The sequence below is a fragment of the Schistocerca piceifrons genome, chromosome 3 (genome assembly GCF_021461385.2).
Source record: "Schistocerca piceifrons isolate TAMUIC-IGC-003096 chromosome 3, iqSchPice1.1, whole genome shotgun sequence".
NCBI lineage: Eukaryota > Metazoa > Arthropoda > Insecta > Orthoptera > Acrididae > Schistocerca > Schistocerca piceifrons.
Window position 1 is genome coordinate 245,495,267 of NC_060140.1, and position 21,556 is coordinate 245,516,822.

General features: G+C 44.6%; 1 protein-coding gene across 1 annotated transcript in view; it reads left to right on the plus strand.

Annotated features, from left to right (window-relative positions):
• LOC124788547 (homeobox protein Hox-A4-like) overlaps window positions 1–21,556 on the plus strand; it is a 446,751-nt gene that overhangs the window by 297,423 nt on the left and 127,772 nt on the right.

The following is a 21,556-nucleotide window of genomic DNA, read 5'->3' on the forward strand; positions in this document are numbered from 1 at the left end:
AAGGAAAAGTATTATTTGTTGCGGAAGTACCTTTTCACGAAATTTCGATTACCAAATTTCTCCTCCGAATTCGATATTATGTTTTTAGCGCCCACACAGATGGGGGAAACGATCATTGTAATAAGATAAGAGAAATCAGATCCTGCACGGAAAGCTTTGGCGGCGGCCTTGCTGCAGTGGATACACCGGTTCCCGTCAGGTCACCGAAGTTAAGCACTGTCGGGCGTGGCCGGCCTTTCGATAGGTGACCATCCGGGCCGCCACGCGCTGTTGCCATTTTTCGGTGTGCACTCAGCCTCGTGATGCCAATTGAGGAGCTACTCGACCGAATAGTAGAATAGTAGCGGCTCCGGTCAACGAAAACCATCATAACGACCTGGAGAGCGGTGTGCTAACAACACGCCCCTCCCATCCGCATCCTCAGCTGAGGATGAAACGGCGGTCGGATGGTCCCGATGGGCGATTTGTGGCCTAAAGACAGAGTGCTGCTGCTGCTACGGAAAGCTTTCAGTATTCGCTTTTCCCCTCGTGTTGTTCGAGAGAGCAATGGTAGACAACTAGCTTGAAGTTGGTTCGATGAACCGTCTGCAAGGCACTTAATCCTGATTGGAGAGTAGTCATATAGATGTGGATGTAGATATAGATGCAGATATGGATGCAAATGACAGGCAACAGATACTTTCAGGGTGCAGAGCAAGAGTCAACTGGAGCAATGAGTGGCATTCTGTGGTGTTCAGCGATGTCTCACTTTTCTTTGTGGCCATCAGATCGACGTCAACGTGTCTGTAAAGGACCTGGTGAGGAGTCATAGGAACTAGAGCTTGTCACAATTCTCTAATAAAACATTTAAGTATGAAACATGACTCCGAGAGTAGCTTGTTCCAATCCATCTGCCCAGCTAAAGTCACTGATCCACCAACATTACCCCAATTGACATTGCTCAAATTCCTTCCTCATCACAGAGGAAAGATATATGCTCGGATCTCTGACGCCAACGATCGTACCGAACACTTTCCTCCGTGCTACAATTCCAGGACTCCGTGGCCAGACGATGAAAGGTAACCCAGGCACAACACGAAACAGAGCAGCGAGTTCGAACTTTCAGCGTACCTGATGTGCCTTCTTTTACGAGCTAACTAGCGTGACGAGTCTTTTATGTTTACTGAAAGTGGTTCTGATTTGTTTTTCAATCCACCCGCCGACCTAAATGACTCCCTGAGAATGCTGTAATGAGAGAATACCACAGGACAGCGGCCAGTGGCTTCCGATAGTAGTGTGCTCAGTCACTAAAGACCCCGCTGTCAGCGTGGCATTAAACTCCCGACTTGCAGACGCTTACTGCTCGGCTGAAAGCAACGACATTAATGCTGGATAAGAAAGAATGATGGAAGCGTTTGTAGTAAATACTTCTGAAAGTGACACGCGAGGACGACGCGGCGGCTAAATTTACAACGTTCGTTCTGAAATAAGTATGCGGCACTCAACAAATTAGACGAGGCATCAACGCTTCTTCCGCTTTTCTCTCACTGCCAATTATAATTAGACGAGAATAGTCAGACAAGGATTCCGGCACCGCTGCTCATAAAATTCTGGCTAAAGTGTTTATTGCTTGATAAATTCCCTCTGTCTTCGGCCTGCCAGCCAAGTAAACAACAATGCGAGAGCGGCTCGCGGACGGAGATAGGTAGCGCCCAGGGGCCGATTCGGAGGTGAAATACGCGGAGCGAGAGACAGGGACGGGTGCGTAGCGCGTATATTGTAGCGCGTCGAGTGACAGCTAGGCACGGCTGGACTTAAAAATAGCGCGCGAGCAGCCGACCATCTCCCTACGGACACGAGTGTCGCTGCTTTGCCCTCAAATGTCACGTCTCCACGGGAAAGTGGCCGGTGACGTTCAGGCACCAAATTCTGAGAGCTATTACTTAGAGTTACTATTGCCTTGGGGCCAGCTAAGCCCCGTGAGTATAATAAGATGAAATCAGAAATGACAATTAGTGTTTTGAAGACAGATGCAAGATTGTTTTTTGTGCGCTTTTCATTCTGTAGCCCGAGTGGCAGGTCGGTCTGTTTAAGATCAGACCGACTGAAGAGTTCAGTTCTTTTCAGTAGATACCAGAAGTGTACAAATTCTCCTTCCAGCCCCTGTTTCCACCGCAACAATTAAAGCAGCTCAGCCTGCCACAACTGAGACACAGGAGTACTTTGTACTGAAGCAGGCCAACTTGGGTTTCCGCAAGCCTGGCAAGCTTCACGGGACTCGTTCATCTTACAGCACCTGATAACAGTTTGGGCTGTCAAACCAGCATGACTTACCAGGTGTATGTTTGCGTAAATAGTTTCACTGCGACTCATTTATCATTACGGTGGAAGCAGCAAAATGAACAAACCAAACACTGAGTAGAAATTAAGAATCTGGGGACATATACCAGAAAATAAACAGAGCCCAAGTCCCTCAGGGGATAGTTTTCGTGTGTTTATGAGGCAGCTTCAAATAATTCGCAATGAAAAATGTGGAAAAAGTTACTAAACACTCTTTCGACAACTCAGAGTATGTTATGACATGTTTGTAAATTTTTCCATCAGTTTCCTCCCTTCACAAATATTTTGAAAGAGAACAAAAACTTAACTGTCACAAGTATATGGAAAAATACGTGTTAAGTACCTGAGGCCACTTATCAGTGTAAGGCTTTCTAAATATAGGCAAACGAGTAATGAAATAGGAAAAAAATATGGCTCAGTGGATATTAAAACCACATTCTAGTGGCAAGCAGCGTAGTGCGACTAATGCTCAGAATAAACGAAAGATGTAATTTTTAGATTAACATAATACAGAAAACGAATTTCATGTTTACTGCAATGCGTTTGAGGAGTTTAGAATGAACTGTTTTGGCCACTTAGAATGAATTCAGTGAACCCACAATACACATACCAGAAAAAGTAATTAAAATTCATATTACTGGGCTGAACAGGTTGACACAGGAGAGTAATTCTTGGCGGGCCGCATCCCAATCAAAAGACTGATGACTCAAAAGAGAACTGGGTTCATATTTGGCCGAAACACACTAAAGTTACAGAAACTAGACTTCCAAAACCTTACTTTACTTGGCGTCCCAGTATGACACACGTCTTCAGGCTATTTCTTCGACTTTTAGAGAGGGTTCTGCTTACTATAGAAAGCATACTGGTTCGAATTGAGAGTCACTACTAGTCAAAAGAGGGTGAAGTCACAGAGAAAACTGTTAGTATGGAAATAAATAAATTAGCCCGAAGTATTCTTAAAAGAAAAAAGAGGCAAGTAAAGCCACTATTTCCTTGCTTGTAATGACCCAGAATGAAAATTTATTTCGTTGAGCCTTGTCTTGTGATACTCGCGTGAAAAAATACTTTTCACCAACTTCCAATCCCTACTGATAACACTATAATGAAAACGTACAGAATAAACTGCTGCGTTGCTTAGCACAACAGAAGGGCGGGCAGGCAACCAAGATTTCTTTAGCTGCTTGGGTTCGGCACACTTTGGCTTGGTTGGGAGCGCAGCATCTTGCCTGCCTGGCCAACAGTCAAGCACCGACACGTTAAAAGCGATTTGTATACACCTCTGGTTGATACCAAGCGGGCTGGTAATGGGGAAAAATAGTGACAATTGGGAATATTTGGAAGAGGATTACTGGTTCAACCATTTGCTTAACAACCAAGAGGATTCTTCCGAAAACCTCTCCCGGAATTGGAATCAAAGTAATTTTGGAACAATTCGTCCCAGACAAAACTTTGAACTATTGTGGATGTTAGAGCGTCTGATTATGTGTGTGTAACGGAGTACAGTCGATGAATTGCCCAGTCTTTTTCTTTTCAAGTTTTTCATCCGCTACTCGTGATAGTTGAGCGAGCGATTCTGTAACTAATCATGCAATGTAGGCTTTCACGGCCGGTGTCTACACGCTCTAGGGCATTTCGCATGCACTTCACTTGCAACCTTCGTGATGCTTCAGTATCTTTTACTTCTAAATATCATACCGGGATGTTCATTATACGCTACTTGATAAAAAAAGTGAGGCACCCAGATGACTTGGTCAGATGTCAGTGTAACTTCGTACACAGTCACACTCCATCGGTGGATATGTAAAATGCTTTGTGTTGCAGTTCTCTGTGGGAGGTATAACGGCCACCACAGTGCATTAGCGATGTTCGTGTCGAGTGTTGTTAACAGGCCTGGTAGTGTATATAAGGTGCGTGAAAAGCGGTAGATGTTGATCGTTCACTGTGAAGAACACGAAGATGCCATGTATACGTATGAAACGGCGTTATCAGCACATGTAACTTCGTAAACAGACATCGGCGGGTGTTTAACCTGCTTGGGGTTTCAATCCTCAGTGGGAGTCTAACGACCACAACAGCGCAGTAGTGTTGTTCAACTTTAGTGTTGTTTCCCAATCAAGTAGCTCCTCAGTTTGCCTGCCAAGGGCTGAGTGCACCCCGCTCGGCAGACAGGATGGTCACCCACCCAAGTGCTAGACCAGCCCGACGCGCTTAACTTCGATCTGACCGTATATTGCTATTAAAAGTCTATAACCAGCTTACTTGTAATCCTGGCTCATCAGATTAACAAACTAAAACTCGTGAAGTCGCCACCTGAGAGCTCTGGCATAATAAGCCGTCGGCGCCATCGACCACTGTTACAGTGGCGCTGCAGAGTAATGCTCCAGATCAGTCTCCTAGCACAGGTACCACACAAAGCACTACTTTCCTCAGCAGAACTGATCCCAGGTCTCATGTTCTCACTGCCAAGCACTTAAATGTAAATTACATAATAATCATGTAGATGCAGTTTGATGGAGATACACCATCGTTCGAAGTAGCAATCAGAAATCATACGCTGCCACCATGCGGAATCGGAACCGCCACACCACTGCCGGGGAGTCATCGGCTAACTACGATTAAGCATCTCGCACTGAAGGAAGTACGAGAAGCTTTCCAGAAATTGTTGATTTATATGCTGCTTCCCGAACTGTCGCTAGCGGATCGCGAGCACTGTATGCTTGAAGTTTGGGGTCATTTGCAGAGGCGATGTTGGCGCGAAGCGCGTTCGCGAAGCTCGTTGGCCGGAGCGCCCACGCGGGGAGCTTCGTCGTCGGATGGCTCGCTAGCGCGGGCAGGGACACGGCGGCGCGGCCGGTGCTACAGGTATTTTAATTGAGTGCTCGCCAGCCGTGAAGAGGCCGGCCTCTGTGCGTGGAGAATACTCTCGTAGCCAGACGCTGACGCTCCCGCTGCGCACAGCCGACGCGTGGCTGCGAAGCGGCATGCCGCGAGATGAGATGCGGTAACGCACTCTACTCATGTTTCACATGCGCTGGATTGGCTGCACTCACCCTTTGTTAAGGCGACAGGCATTTCAAGTCAAACGCATTGAATTACAAAAAAAGACGAACACCAAACTGGAATATGGAAGCGAAATGAATTCCACAGGATGAGAGAGTATACAATGTTATCTCAGTGGTTACAAAATCCAGTATGACCAGTATTAGGCCAATTATCAGTAATACGTTCCACTCCCTCTGGCCTTTTTGTATGCACTGATTCGGTTGGAAAACGTGTCACAATGACGTTTTGACCTCCCCACTACAATTGTAATTGATATCCTTGTTACTGGCACTGGGACGTACTTAACGTCTGAGCTGATCCCAAACATGTTCTATTAGGGACAGACATATGGATCTTGCTGGACACGGGAGAACCCAACATCACTCAGGGAGTTCATAGGGCACGTGAGTACGAGCATTGTCCTGTTGAAAAATGACACGTCGATACTATCGCATAAGGGGTAACAGATGAGAACGAAGGATGTCCGTGACGTACCTTTGTGCCGTCACACTCTGTCATTACCATCCGCAATCTAAGTCATACTCGATGGATCCCCATTCCATGACGACATTAGTGAATTAGTGACACCGCTACGCCTCTCAAAACATTTGAAAAATGAGCGTTCTTCTCAAGTCGCTGTAGTAGTGGCCGAAGATGTTCATCCACGGAACTACAGAAACACCATTCATCACCAGTCCATGCTTCCTGGTCACGGCACCACTCCAAACGCAGCTGTTTGTGTTATGGTGTTAATGGCATAGTGCCATTTGAACCTTTTTTTTTTAAAGCGGATATTCTTTCTGATACACTCTGTCTTTCGCAATTACTTTTGACGCCCTGGACATATTCACTTCCCGAAGCGATTAAAGGGGCTAAAAATGCATTGCATCAGCTTGACGTAAGAGCACTGCTCGGTTAGCGTAGGGTATAGGATAACTCATTACAGTAACGGAGATAGTTCCTTCGGTTGCTAAACAGGTAAACTGATTTGTTAATTTTATTCTGCGCCATTTATTGTCGATAAATTTAATGAATACCGATTCATTTAAACTCATGCTGACAAATTGAATTCTGTAAATGTGTCATTGGATGTAGACACATCGTTATAGTAAGTACACGAACAGATAATACTCCAGTGTATGTTCGAGCATGGCATGTTTATCTACAAATGGACACAACACCTATCATATTCAAAGAAACGATATCTAAGTGAAACTGGTTAATAACGAAATTTTTTTAGAGATAAATAGTTTTTCTGGTGTATTTTTACGTGCTGATTTCAGATGAAGCACATAAAAGATACAATCTCACACAGTTTTGACATAAATTTAGAATTTCTTTGAGCTATGCAAAATATAGCTATGTAATCATCATAGTAATGCCAGTACTCTTTTGTGTCATTTCGAGAGAAACTTTCGAAACGGTGTTCTGAGGGCGATAAGAAGCGACATTAAGAATTAGACCTTTGTGTTGGTACTGAAGAACAGAAACCTTCATCCTATTGCTGGGAGGTCCCTATTCTAGCATATTTTTTGGAATATTGTTTTTTGAACGTATGTGATTAGTATGAATTTTCTGAATCTTCATAATTATTTTGTGACAAAACCGTGGGTGATGGAGTGAAACACTTCGCACAAGAATATTTCAGAGACTATGGAAAAATGTTATGGGCCGTTGTTATGTGTACTACCTTCTGGAAAGTATCCGAGCACCCTTAATAACGCGGAATCGACCACGCTGCAGGCATATGTACCAATTCTGCCGTGCGGCTACCGGCCTGTGCAGTGGCAAAGCACGATGACACATACGGCCGCTAGACGGTAGCAGCTGTCTCCCAGCCATTTGCCGTAGCCTTGTGAAACACCCGTCCAGCGCTGTGTGCTGTCGAAAGCGGGCGATTTGCCGTACGGTGGAAACCGCACCATGTGAAAAGAAGGAATTGGAGTACTACGGAGAATCCTAAGTAGTTTTCGTTACTCCGAATTCGCTAAGGATAACGAATTGGAGGAGCACAAAAACTGCCGACTCGGGCCGAGTCGGGAACGAACTGCATGGAGGAAGAAAACGTGCGAGTAATGAAACTTCACAGGCAATAAGGAAACGATACTTCGAGTCTCGTGGAGTACTGGTTGCTCTGTAAGGCATATAACGATCTGCAACAAACCGTACAGTAGAGTCGGCGAAAGCAGATACTCGACAATTGGCATTACATCTACATTTACATCTACATTTATACTCCGCAAGCCTCCCAACGGTGTGTGGCGGAGGGCACTTTACGTGGCACTGTCATTACCTTCCTTTCCTGTTCCAGTCACGTATGGTTCGCTGGAAGAACGACTGCCGGAAAGCCTCCGTGCGCGCTCGAATCTCTCTAATTTTAAATTCGCGATCTCCTCGGGAGGTATAAGTAGGGGGAAGCAATATATTCGATACCTCATCCAGAAAAGCACCCTCTCGAAACCTGGCGAGCAAGCTACACCGCGATGCAGAGCGCCACTCTTGCAGAGTCTGCCACTTGAGTTTGCTAAACGTCTCCGTAACGCTAACACGCTTACCACATAACCCTTTGACGAAACGCGCCGCTCTTCAATAGATCTTCTCTATCTCCTCTGTCGGCTTGACCTGGTACGGATCCCACACTGATGAGCAATTCTCAAGCATAGGTCGAGCGAGTGTTTTGTAAGCGACATCCTTTGTTGATGCACTACATTTTCTAGGACTCTCCCAATGAATCCCAACCTGGCACCCGCCTTACCAACAATTAATTTTATATGATAATTCCACTTCAAATCGTTCCGTACGCATACTCCCAGATATTTTACAGAAGTAACTGCTACCAGTGTTTGTTCCGCTATCATATAATCATACAATAAAGGATCCTTCTTTCTATCTATTCGCAATAAATTATCCGTGAAAAGCCGCATGGAACTTCCGACACTATCTACTAGGTCATTTATATATATTGTGAAAAGCAATGGTCCCATAACACTCCCCTGTGGCACGCCAGAGGTTTCAGCTGAATCGCAAACGGCTGATGGCGGAAATATTTGTCGCCTATGGAGCTGCGCCAACACCGAGGAGTCGCCATAGAGACAAATATGTGATCGTTGAGGTAGATGCGCGAAGCAGCCACGCCAAGCCCGCTGCAACTGCCAGGTTCTTCTTTTACCGACTCTGCGCCTTCCGCCGTTGCTACTCAAAACATGGGGCTCCATCAGCGGCTGCAGAAGCCAGACGGTTGCGGACTGGAAGCTTGGCCACGTGTGGTGTCTGTTGGCTGTTGCAGCCAGCCCCGGGCACACCCGCGGAAGAGAAGAGCGGGCGCGTGCCGGGGGCAGCGGCCTCGCCGGAAGCCGTCCTCACGGAGTTCCCGGAACCGTAAATTTAGCGCTTCGTCGCCGCCGCGTGGGAAACGTGGTCACCCACCATGCGAACCACCCAAACCGCCGCGGCTCCATCTGCGGCCCGCCCCGACCCGCGGTTCCTGCGCGCCTCATGGAGGAGGAGATTCCGAGTCAGAGCTGTGAGCTGTGGTCCCTCCCTCCTCCCTCAAAAACAGACTTACTAAAAGTTTCCGTAAACTACAAGTGAGTATTATTACATCTGCCCATATATAGCAAACCAATATTAGACATCTGACAGAGAACCTATTCCCATTACACTACGTAGAAAGTTTACGCGAACTCTACCAACAAATTTTTTAATTAGACTGAAATTTTTGCTCTGCAGCAGGGTGTGCACTAATATGAAACTTCCTGATAGATAATACTACGTGCTTGACCAGGACTCGAACCCGGGGCACGTGCCATTCTGAACTACTCGAACACGACTCACGACACATCCTCACAGCTTTACTTTCACCAATATCTCATAGATTACCTTTCAGACTTCACAGACGTTCTCCTGCCTAATTTTCAGGACTAACACTCCTGGAACAAAGGATATTGCGGAGACATGGTTTCGCCACGATCTGGAAGACTGTTTCCAGAATGAAACTTTTATTCTGCAGCGGAGTGTTCGCTGACGAGAAGTTTAGTATCAGCGTATACTACGCTGCAGAGAGAAAATTTTATTCTGGAAACAGTGGTCCAGGCCGTGGCAAAGCCATGTCTCCGCTATCCTTTCTCCCAGAAGTGCTAGTCCTTCGAATTAGGCAAGAGAGCTTTCTTGAGGTCTGGAAGATAGGAAATGACGTATTGCGGAAGTAAAGCATTGAGAACCGAACGTAAGTTTCGTTGTCGGGTAGCTCAGTTGGTTGAGCACTTGTCCGCGAAAGGCAAAGGTCGTGAGTTCGAATCCCGTTTCGGCTCACAGTTTTAATCTGCCAAGAAGTTTCAGACTTTTAGATATTGAAGAACGATGTTCGTTATGTGGTTTCATATCCAGATGCCTTACCATCTGGTGACTCGTTACAGAGAATATTTTCTCCAACAGATGTGGTGGCATTTGTGTATTTACCCATCTAGTAAACAGATGAAAACTGGTTTTGGTTACTTGAGTATTTCTCTGAATCTTCACAATTCCTCAAAATGTCTGTTTATGTTTTCTTTTTGGTTTTTACTTTAGCTGCTGTGGGACTTGCTTCAGTTCAGTTGTTTGAAAATGGCCTTATCATAGAATTGCAGTAATGATAATGAAGGTTTAAAAAACAACCGTCTGCGCAACCAAGTTGCCATATAGCAAAATCGGGTCATTTCCCTTTTAACTAAACAATTTTGAGTTACGTCAGCAAGGAATTAAAACGTGTAAAAAGTATAGAATGGGAAAGAGTAGAAGAGACTGGTTAGCGTATTGTTTGCTTCAACAAATAACAATTGGTAACTTGTCACAAGATGGTAGTAGCAATGAAAAATTGTAGAGATGGGCAAAGATAGGATTGTGTTGATCTCATTACCGCACATGCCGGGTGTGGTAGGTAAGTAAAGGTAAACGCTAGTACAAGACAGTGAGAGATGGAGGACCGCATCAAATCAATTGAGACAGTGGCGACCAATATCAGTTTCATAAACAAGGAATATGGGGTTCTGGGGTTCTTTTTGCAGCAATTATACGAAAACTATGATTTTTCTGCTTCGATACAGTACGAATTCTAGGCAATCGTTACAAAATGTGACATGTTTAAGTTGAAACTGCCGAATATGAGACGAGAGAAATCTACATGCACGGATGCATCTCAACTCATCGACTTGTAAATTAGCTGTGATTGTATGGGTGGACAATGTAATGTTACGAGTCAGTTTCTTCGGACACATTCCCGCCAGTGAAGCGGAAATACAGCCATCCGTGTTATCCGTGTTACATTATCAATCAGTTATTATATTGGACATTGTTTAACAGTGATTTCTGTTCTAATCTTCAAACGCTGCATTACTAATGTGATGAACAGTATCACAACGTAGGTGAGCTAACGAGAGATACAGGTGATAGGCAAAATAATGTGAACAGTGGTAGTAATGGTATGGTTGTGTTTGACGGTCAACAACGCAAGTAAGGCACGTGTCGCGCTGCACTGAGCGTGTTCAGTATGGAATGGGCATCAGTGCTGGTTGTTTACGAGTAGTGCACACTTCGTATTTGCATTCAGAGGCCAAGGTCGACGTGCTATGAAAGACCTACCACAGTTCCAAAGAGGGCAGATTGTGGGCATCAGTAACCAAGACAGCAAACTTATTAAATGTTTCGAGAGCAACTGTCTCAACAGTCATGACACCTGCACAAAACATGGAAAGACATTATCGTGTAAACGTAATAGTGGGCGCAAATCAAAACTCAATGACATTCGGTTATACAAATTGTGTCAAAACACAAAACAGCACAAAACTACGACGGCTAAAGTGACTGCAGAGCTCAACAGCCATCTTCGAGATTCCGTATCTATCGCGTACTGTCCGCTGAGAACTCCATAAAGCGAAATGTAGGGACGAGCTGCTGTACTGAAACCATTAGTGCCGACAACCAACGCAAAGAAGCGTAAAACATGGTTCGACAAGTCAACGTTTTCGTTATCTCCAACATCGGGCCGGGCTTACGTCCGGAGAACGCTAACAGAAGCCTACAATCTTGATTGCTTGATTCCAACGATTAAGCATGGAGGTGGAAGTGTGATGGTGTGGGCAGCCATATCATGCTATTCTGCTGGTCCCATCACTACTCTCAAAGGCCGTGTTGCAGATAACGATTATGTGAACATTTTAGGTGCACTCCATGATTCAAATGTTGTTCCCCAACAATGATGCCATATTTCAGGACGATAATGCACCCATTCACACAGTCAGGACAGTACAATAATGGTATAAGGAGCATGGAACTGAACTGCAGCGTTTACCCTGGCCAGCACAGCCCCCGGACTTGAACATTATCGGCGGTATTGGAGCGCAGACTCCGGAGTAAATTTCCGCTTCCCTCGTCACTACAGGAGTTAGAAGAGTGGCATAACATTCCACTGGAGACTGTACAATTATTATATGCCAGTATTCCAGGAAGAATCGCAGCTGTATTACGGGCAAATGGGGGTCTACCCTCTTATTAATAAACAATTCCCAAGTAAGTACAGGTGTTCACAGTATTTTGCCTGTCCCCTGTAGAAGCTATAATTCATGTGAACAGCGCACTTGCTTCTGGCATAGAACCGACGAATGGCACTAAAATTACTAGGAGACAGCTAGTGTAACCATTTTATTAGTAACGCTCGTGAAGTGTCAGTCGTGGCTGCAACTACTAATTTAAGACTAATATTAAAGAATTTAAGCCACTCTTTGTTAATGTCAGTCTTCATTCATAAATAATAAATATCTTGCAGCTCACACGCGCCCATCTACAGCACGTCCTGAAACGATTTCACGCAATATTAACTCGTGCAGAGTACTATTCCGTAGTTATGAAAACTAGATATTATTAATATTCTGTTTTTATTTGGTTAATGTTGATTGTTCATTGAAATATATGTAACGAGTGAGGTGGGTGGCGCCGCAGTTAAGACTCCGTGCAGTTATTTAGAATGTATTGGTTCCACCCCATATTCCACCCATCCAGATTTAGGTTTTATTTTCCTCAGTCACATCAGTTGTATGACGGAGCGGTGCCTTAAAACAAGATTACGACAGATTTTCTTTCATACTGTGGATAGATTCAAGGGCGTACTGCATCTTTAAAAGTCCTTGCTGTGGCCTGCACGCTAGACTCTATCCAATCTTTTGACGAACGAGGGTCATATTGAAGAAGTATGCCTTTGATCACAACGAAATTGTGATAGAATGGCTCAACAAGTTTTTGACGCTTATGTGGCTGAACTGTGATCAGCTTACATTGTCTCTTCTTGCAATACACAATAAGGCTTTCAAGAAAAGTGATGCGAGAAATACAGCGATCGTAGAAATATACGTTTTCTTCCCGCAAGACTTAACGGTATATAGCAGTAGGGTGGCTTTCGAGATTGTGTAGCACGTATTTTTCACCCTCTTTCAGGAGGACAGAGTGACAGGTAGTTCTTCCCGTGCGATGAGCCACATGCTTCGCTTCCTCTACAGAAATCGCTCCGCGGCGCGGACTTAGCTCTGCGTGTTCCAGAGCCGTTGGCTGCGGCCGCAGATCCTTGACCTTTAGGTCGGGTGGCGTACCAGTGCGTGGTACGTGAGAGGCCATGCCACGACATATACTCACAGTTCTGTTATCTCAGAGAATGGAAAGTGGACTAAAGACAATAAAGTGACCACGGAAAGGCCATTGTGGGTGTTGTAAGGTCGGAAGATAAACGAGACAGTTTATTGACAGCTTCATTCCTTGAATTTTACTGGAAAGAGCGGTGATGCCGTAGGTCTCTAAAGGAATCAGTTGTACTTTTGCAGAATAAAAATAAAATCGTAAGAAAAGTAAGAGTTGTTTGGCACTGTTGCCTGGGAGCCCCCTAGAAGTTGTTCGGCCATCTAAAAAGAAACGGTTTCCGTCCTCGGCGCACAATAGACCCAGGTCACACGGTGTGTGAGAGTAGTTTTTAAATTTGTCGATTGAGTGTAAAAGATTGTAATGTATGCTTGTATGGTGTGGTGTCAATTTTATGTTGTCTGGGAATGAGACAAGGGAGAGGATGAATCCCGGTGCCTGCAGATAGCCTACAGCCGAATAGCCCCAAGGGATCTGCAGAGGTTAACCTGCCCACCCGACAGACAGATAAACATTAACAATGTCACATGCTGTCGCTTCAAGTGACACTACTGAGAGTTTTGAAATTTAATCTGGAATATTCAACAGATGGCTCAGTAATGCCGCAACTTTTTGAGAACCGATTGGTTCGAACAATACGCCATTGTTACGGAGATGCTTCGGAAACTCAAATGGAAATTCCCGGCGGGAAGGCGAAGTTCTTTTCGAGGACCACTATTGAGAAAGTTTTGGGAACCTGCATTTGAAGCTGCCAACATACATTTAGAGTTAAGGAGCTCTATTCGCGAGTAGAACAGGAAAGGAAATGACTAGTAGTGGTATAGGGTGTTGCTGTATGGACGTCCAGACTCGTCTAAGGGTGTGATAATATTCACGTGACCACCGATTCCAGCCTCGTTGCACAACTGACGGAGCAGTCCAACTTGTGTGGTCATTCTCGGAAAGGACCATCCCGCCACTCGGAAGGCCACATTTTGATCCTTTTGAAACTCGTTCATTTGGTGTAGAAAGCACGAGTGCGTTTCCATGGCATAGTCGCTGCTTGCTTCACATGTTTGCACCACACTGTGCCTCCTGGTTGTGAGCATTCCCTAGTGAAGAGTAAACATGCTCTGTCGGCGGACGTCGTTGAAACCATTATCAGTACATGTACTACCTCCAGGTGGCACATGTCGTCATTAGATCAAAATCGAAGTCGTCCTTCCAGATGTACTATTTTTTCCGACAGTTTACTTGTCTTGTAATGACTGGAATGTCAGTGGGACCATCTGAATAGTAATGAGGTTATTTCTATTATCGTGTGCTTTCAACTGCGTCAGTTTTCGCTTTTAACTACGATACATCAGGTATTTGCAGACGTAAATGTAGTCACAGTAGCAAAGCCTTCTCTTCTAATGGCTGCAATGTCGGCGAGACTACTTGAACAATAAGCATTCTCGTATTGTTAGTTTACACTCTGGCGTGCTGGAGGCGGCGGCTCCTAACTTAACGACCTCGATCACTGTTTTCCCAGTTGAACTGGGAGTAAGAGCGCGCAGGGCAGTAGTCGGATCTGTGTAAGAGTTCCAGGCGGCGGGCGCGGCGAGGCGGAGGCGGCAGGGAGCGCTAGCGCTCTAAACAGAGCAACAGCGCCCCCGCCAGCACGTGGCCGCCTATGCAAATAAACGGCGGCGGTCTCTTTGATCTCGTCTGATGTCACTGTGGGCCGCACCGCACCGGCTACCGATGTAGGCCGGCCCGGCGGAGCGGGGCGGGGCTCTCAATTGCTGGGAAACTCTGCACGTAGGCGGCAGCCGCGCCAGGTTACAGCCACTGCCGAAGTCGACGCTTTCAGCATCACACTTTTTACGTGTAGCTAATTAATTGAAAAGAGCACTACATTGTTATGCAGTTCCAGCTGATGATCTAAATTTGGGAAGGTCACTTTCTCTGTCCGTGACACGCTGTTACTTCTGTGCTGTCAACGAAGTAATCCACATGTAAATAAAACCACAACGTAGCCAGTCACTAAATGTTTATTACTTTTAAATGAAGTTTCTGCGTCATCAGTTGACAGTTCTGGTGTTTAGCTTAGTTATATTGCTCCAACGATGTCGGAATATCTAGAATGTTTGTAGGTTATGGCTTTGATTGTAGATATGTTTCCATTCTGCAGTCAAAATGATACTATTAAACACTGTAAGTATTTTGACATCATTGACTTTCCAGGAGAAACGTACTTAAATTAACAACTGGAACTGCCTTCTGTTGATGGAACGAGCAATGCTTTCAAAACAAGTCGTGCTGTGTGTTTAAAATGCAGGGTGTTTCAGAAAGGACAACTTTAAAAATTCATACAAATTTATTGAAAGGAGGTATAGAGCTGGGTTTAGTGTTATTTTGTAGCGAAGCACATCAAGTTCTCTTACCTTAAACTAAAGATGTTGTATGTGGTTTTCGTTGATCATCCGCCACGCATCCCACCGAAAGTCAATTTCTTCCCAAACTCTCTGTAGCATTGCAGGTGTAACTCGCTCAGTGGCGGCGTAAATTTTTGCTCTAAATTCAGTTAGACAAGCCGGCACAGGAGGTACAAAAACGATATCCTTGATGAATCAAAAATCGTTCAAATCCCTCTGAGCGCTATGGGACTTAACATCTGAGGCCGTCAGTCCCCTAGAACTTAGAACAACTTAAACCTAACTAACCTAAGGACATCACACACATCCATGCCCGCGGCGGGATTCGAACCTGCGACCGTAGCGGTCACGCGGTTCCAGACTGTAGCGCCTAGAACCGCTCGACCACCCCAGCCTGCTCCTTGATGAATCCCCATAAAAAAAATCGTACGGTGTCAGGTCTGGGGGCCGTGCAATTGGTGCATGACGGCCAATCAATTGACCTGGAAAGCGGTCACTGACAAAATCCTGGACGTCAGCCAGGTAGCGGGGTGATGCGCCATCTCGCATGAAGTAAACATTTCGTTTTAGGTCATCCTCGTCGATCTGTGGTATCAAAAATTATTGTAACATATCCAGGTACACTATCTCGTTGATGGTTCTCTCACAGTAAAAAAGGGGCCGTACATTTTGTGGTGTCACCGCCAGACACCACACTTGCTAGGTGGTAGCCTTTAAATCGGCCGCGGTCCGTTAGTATACGTCGGACGCGCGTGTCGCCACTGTCAGTGATTGCAGACCGAGCGCCACCACACGGCAGGTCTAAAGAGACTTCATAGCACTCGCCCCAGTTGTACAGCCGACTTTGCTAGCGAAGCTACACTGACAAATACGCTCTCATTTGCCGAGACGATAGTTAGCATAGCCTTCAGCTACGTCATTTGCTACGACCTAGCAAGGCGCCATTACCAGTGTATATTAAAATGGAAATTATGTACAGTCAAGAGAGATGCACACCGATTGTGGATTAAAGTTAAGGAATCTACCAGTACCTCCTGTTTTGCTAGTCTTATTTCTCTGACCTGTTCCAGACCTCACGCCAGTCTGCGTGCAATTAAACGCGTGCATTTCGGCCTCCTCTAGCAACACGGTGTTGACTCTTCTGCCAACACTACACATTTGTTCGTACTCAACGCACAGAAAACGTTCAGTTTAGGGCTATTGCGAACATGTTGCAATATTTAATGTAGGTTTTCACTGCCCCAAATCCTACAGTTACGTGTGTTAACCTTCCCACTTCAGTGAAAAGTCGACTCGTCAGAAAAGATGATTTTGTCCAAGAAATGTTCATCCTCATGCAATTGCTTTAACTTATCCGCACAGAACTTCTTGCAGGCAGTTTCATCACTGTCTTTTATTGCTTGTACGATGGTCAATCTGTACTGTTTCAAATGCAAACGGTTTCTCAACACACACAAAGCAGTCGTATGTGGGATTTCCAATTCGCGAGATGCTCGCCGGGTCGATTTCGTAGAGCTGTTGACAAAACTCAACGACGGCGTCAGATGTGCTTGGACGACTTGATGATTTCCCATGTCTTACCGAGCACTGTTTCTACGAAACGTTTATGCCACTCATAAATTGTGGGACTACTAGGAGGGTTTTTGTCGTGCTTGGTATGGAAACTACGAACTGTTATCGTCGACTTTGATTCTTCAACCAAAACACACAGCTAGCACGCTCGTGTCCAGTGAAGGCAGCCATCTTTAGCGCAACTGCCGCTAGCGCTCCTTACGGTGCGATTCGGCACTAGCGAACTACGCAAAACAAAACTTGATGTTGTTCCCTACAAATCGACACTGCATCATCTCTGTAGGTACTATGAATTAATTTATGTGAATTTTCAAAGTTGTAAAGTCCTTTTGAAACATCCTGTATAACAGTTACGTAAACAGTGTACCAAACGCGTTAACACCCAGAACACCAAAACGATCGCAGCTCGTGGTCGTGCGGTAGCGTTCTCGCTTCCCACGCCCGGGTTCGATTCCCGGCGGGGTCAGGGATTTTCTGTGCCTCGTGATGACTGGGTGTTGTGTGATGTCCTTAGGTTAGTTAGGTTTAAGTAGTTCTAAGTTCCAGGGGACTGATGACCATAGATGTTAAGTCCCATAGTGCTCAGAGCCATTAAAACGATCATGTCTGACAATGTCCCTGGCTTTGTTACGTGTTCCACATCTGGCCACATGATATTACGTCCAGAGTTATGGTGTGCTGAAGTATAATGCTGCATAGGCGTACTGACCTCCAAATTTTTGAACACAGTTCACACACTGGTCAACATAATTGCGTTGGCTTCCGCGGTCAGAGTCAGTCGACATAAAAGTTTTCTGAGTATGGTACCGCGTCATAATGTATAAAACTACTGCTGCTGGAGGAAAACCAACGTTTCGGCCACCGTTGCAGCGGCCTTCTTCTTGGTCTACTGGTCTGGGTCACCAGTAGACCCAGAAGACGACCACTGCAGCCGTGGCCGAAACGTTGGTTTATCTCCAGCAGCAGTAGTTTTATGCATTATGAAGTGGTACCATACCCAGACAAGTTTTATGTCGACGTATCGTTCAACTTTATTGTGATACTGTACTCCTTCTCCGTGTGCATCGTTTCAGGCGCGCGTTCGGTCCTAATTCCTATTTTTTGGCTGACATTGGACAGCGCAGGTCGAGGAGTTCTTGGAACTACAGGCTACTCGGCTAGTGGACTAGCCTAATCGTTCCGCCGACTTAAGCCCCATAGAGGACGTGTGGGATGCGTTAGAGAAACGTATTGCAGCACGCTCACATGGGACAACAACATCCAGCAGTTGTCAACCGCGATGGTGGAGAAATCGAACGCCCGACCACAAGAATTCCTCACCAACCTTATGATCAGCGTGGGAGCACTTTGCAGAGCGTAGCGGTCGCGCGGTTCCAGACTGAAGCGCCTAGAACCGAACGGCCACACGGGTCGTCTAAGTTTTGCAAATCATTGTATTTCGCGAGTCACTTTTACTACCCATCCCCGCAACCAAGGGCTCAAACACAGTAGCGAGCCAGCATTCGAATAAGAGCAAGCGGTTCCCCACTGCTCCTTTTATATACATACTTTCCTTACTACGTCACGTTCCCGAAATTCCACCAGGCCGCACTGACTCTTGCTGTGCGCAGTGGTGATAATGTTTTGACTGCATTTCATTCTGTGTTTTTTCCCCTGTTTTAACTGCTTATTACTTACGCTCGGTCTGGCATTCGGCTAAACAGATGTGGATATTAGTCTAAAAGCCTACCTATGATGATCAGTTTCAACCCATTGTTAATCTGGCACAAACATAAGATCCGATGCTCCCCGTCTTACTATAGGCTGCCTCCTACCGTAATATATCGCATAATGCCTCAGTTCCCGTATATTTAAAGGAACGAGACTAGCGGTTTTCCTCGATCAGCGGTGAATGTCTCATCGTGACGACTGAGAGCTAAATGGCACGTTGCACAAACTGAGTGAAAGTCCTCTTCGCAAAACCGTACTAGCCGCCAGCGACGGCTGCAAAAATGAGGGCGGCACTCCGCGTTCCTCAGCGTCAAACCGCCATTGTGGGTCGCTTTGTAATGTCACGCTTCGTTTGTTCTCTCAGCTGCCCATAGGTAAGATACAAGAGAAACGGGAATTAGCTGATGCACAGTCCGTGCGAGAACAGTTTAGAGATTTTTAGGAGCGTTCATGCATCTTGAAGAAAGGAAGCGCGGCCGAAATCAAATGGCGTATTTTTTACCTCTGTTGCTAGTACTTTGTTATTCTGTGTGATGTGATAACTGTTTTAACACAACCTCATCCTCGAGAGTTAATTATAATTTGAAGTGCTTTGAAAAACTAGTCTTGCTTTTGCAAGAAACATGTTGTATCTAGTAATCAGCTTTGCTATTTACTTCAGTAACAGACATAGTTAAGGTCTGCAACAGAGTCGACTGTAGCCGGTTGGAATAATTGTGCTGTAAAAAATGTACATCTATTATCGCCAGTATTTGGCAGATGGTGGAAGGCTATGCAGAAGCAATCGCTTTCCTTTTCTTTTTAGTTCTTTGGCCTTTGCGTTTTATAATCTGACCATTACAAAGCGTTTGTTATCAACACAGGTGAAGGCTACATCTTCACGTGTTCCAACGACAGTTCCAAAGTAATGTATTTTAACAGCACTCCTGACGATATATAAGCGTTAAACACACTTACTAATCGCCTGAAGCAAAGATTGATTATTTAATAAATCTGTTATTCTGATTTTAAGTTTTTCTCCCGTGGCTACAGTAAGTAATAGTTATTGGGGTCTTTCTTCTGGGTTGTACGAAGTATGTACTCGCCTGTATTAAAAGTTTTTTATCGCTGCCCCAACTGTGGTAAAAATTTTTACATAAAAGAGTACAGTAATAATAATAGGCTAATAATAATATTAATAATAATAATAATAATGAGGTATTGAAAACAGATACTGCCCAAACTGAAAAGGTTAAAAAAAATTAGGTATCTTGGGGATATGATCCAAGAAAATGGCTTGAACAAAGCCGAAGGACACGTAAGGATACGTAAAATGGAAAGGGCGTGTGGAATAATCAAATATATTTACTACAAAAAATGTCCGTCTACAAATGCAAAACTGAGGCGCTATAGTACAGTAGTGAAGCCAGAACGTCTATATGCAAGCGAATTTTTAGCATTTAACTATAGTTTAGATAAATTAGAAATACTACAAATATGAATCGTTAGGATAATATTAGGCGTACGAAAAACTATGGGGGATTGGAAATTACGTAGTAGTGATGCGATTTATCGAAACATTGCTAACATATCAGAAGTAATTAGAAAAAATGCTATTGTTTGAATATTTATATGTAATGCAAGATAGTGGATTAACCAAAATGATGTTCAGATATCTGTTGGATGAACAGTGAATACATCTTGTATCCATGAAGTAAAAAGTGATTTAGAAAAAAATAATGTAAAAGCTGAAGAAACAAGTGAAAGATAAGGGTTTATGGAAAAATGTATTGAATATGGAAGGACATCAAGGTAGAAGAACGAGAGAAACGGGTATTAAGTGGTCAGAAGACAGGAAGAAAAAAAATAGTGTCCAGATGAAAGATCACTAGAAGGCACGAAGAGAACAACGGAAATGGAATTGAATTTGCACCTAGTCTCTCGTTGGCCCATTCGAAAAGAAAGTACTGAATTAAAGAAATATAAGTCTTATTAACTTAATGTTAAGAGAATTTACTAACTACATTCTCGTCGAATGTGAGGAATAACGTCTAACAGAAAAGTCTCGCACCCGTACAGAAGGAATTAATGTGGAGATGAAATTGAATGCTCAAAGGAAGAGGAAGAAATAATAGGATAAGATTGGCAGATGATATATCAGGAATAAAACGGAAAAGGAAATGGATGAGGAAAGGTGGACACTTTACAATGTGACAGTGTTACTGGCTCCGTGTTGGCTAGGTGGAAAACAGCTATGATAATGCAGAGAGGGAAACTACGTCGATCGTCACCGGTAAAGCTTGAATCTTCTCTCGAATGCAGAGTGGTTTTGAGTAAGATACGGACTACATGGCAGTTTGTTCCGTAGTGTTATGGTTTAAATGCGGTAGTGAAACCTCCCCTTAGAAAAATTAATGAATTGCTGTGCTGGTAAACGCCCTACGTTATTTCATTTTCAAACAGCTGAGCAAAACTGAACGTACTCAGACATTTCTCTCTTTACTTATTCCGATCATCGCTAAACTGACACACATTATCTTTAGCGCAACGTAATCTGACTTTCAATAATCCCTAAAAAAGAATGGCCCTGACTAACAATAACCTATACCTTTCATGAATCACTTACCTCACAAAAATTTTCGTTACTCGAACTACTGCGCTGTTCACATCCATCTGCCCAATACTACAATAGCGAATATTCCAACAATGCCAATCAGCCACAGACTGCACACAGCACAGCCAGTGATTTTCGTACAGAGCGCTAAGTGACGTTACCAACATAAAAACCTAAACAGCCTACTTACAGTAGAAGATGGGGAATTCAGTGCTACACAAAGCTGCAGCAGATATGCTAGACGTATCCGATTTGGATTGCA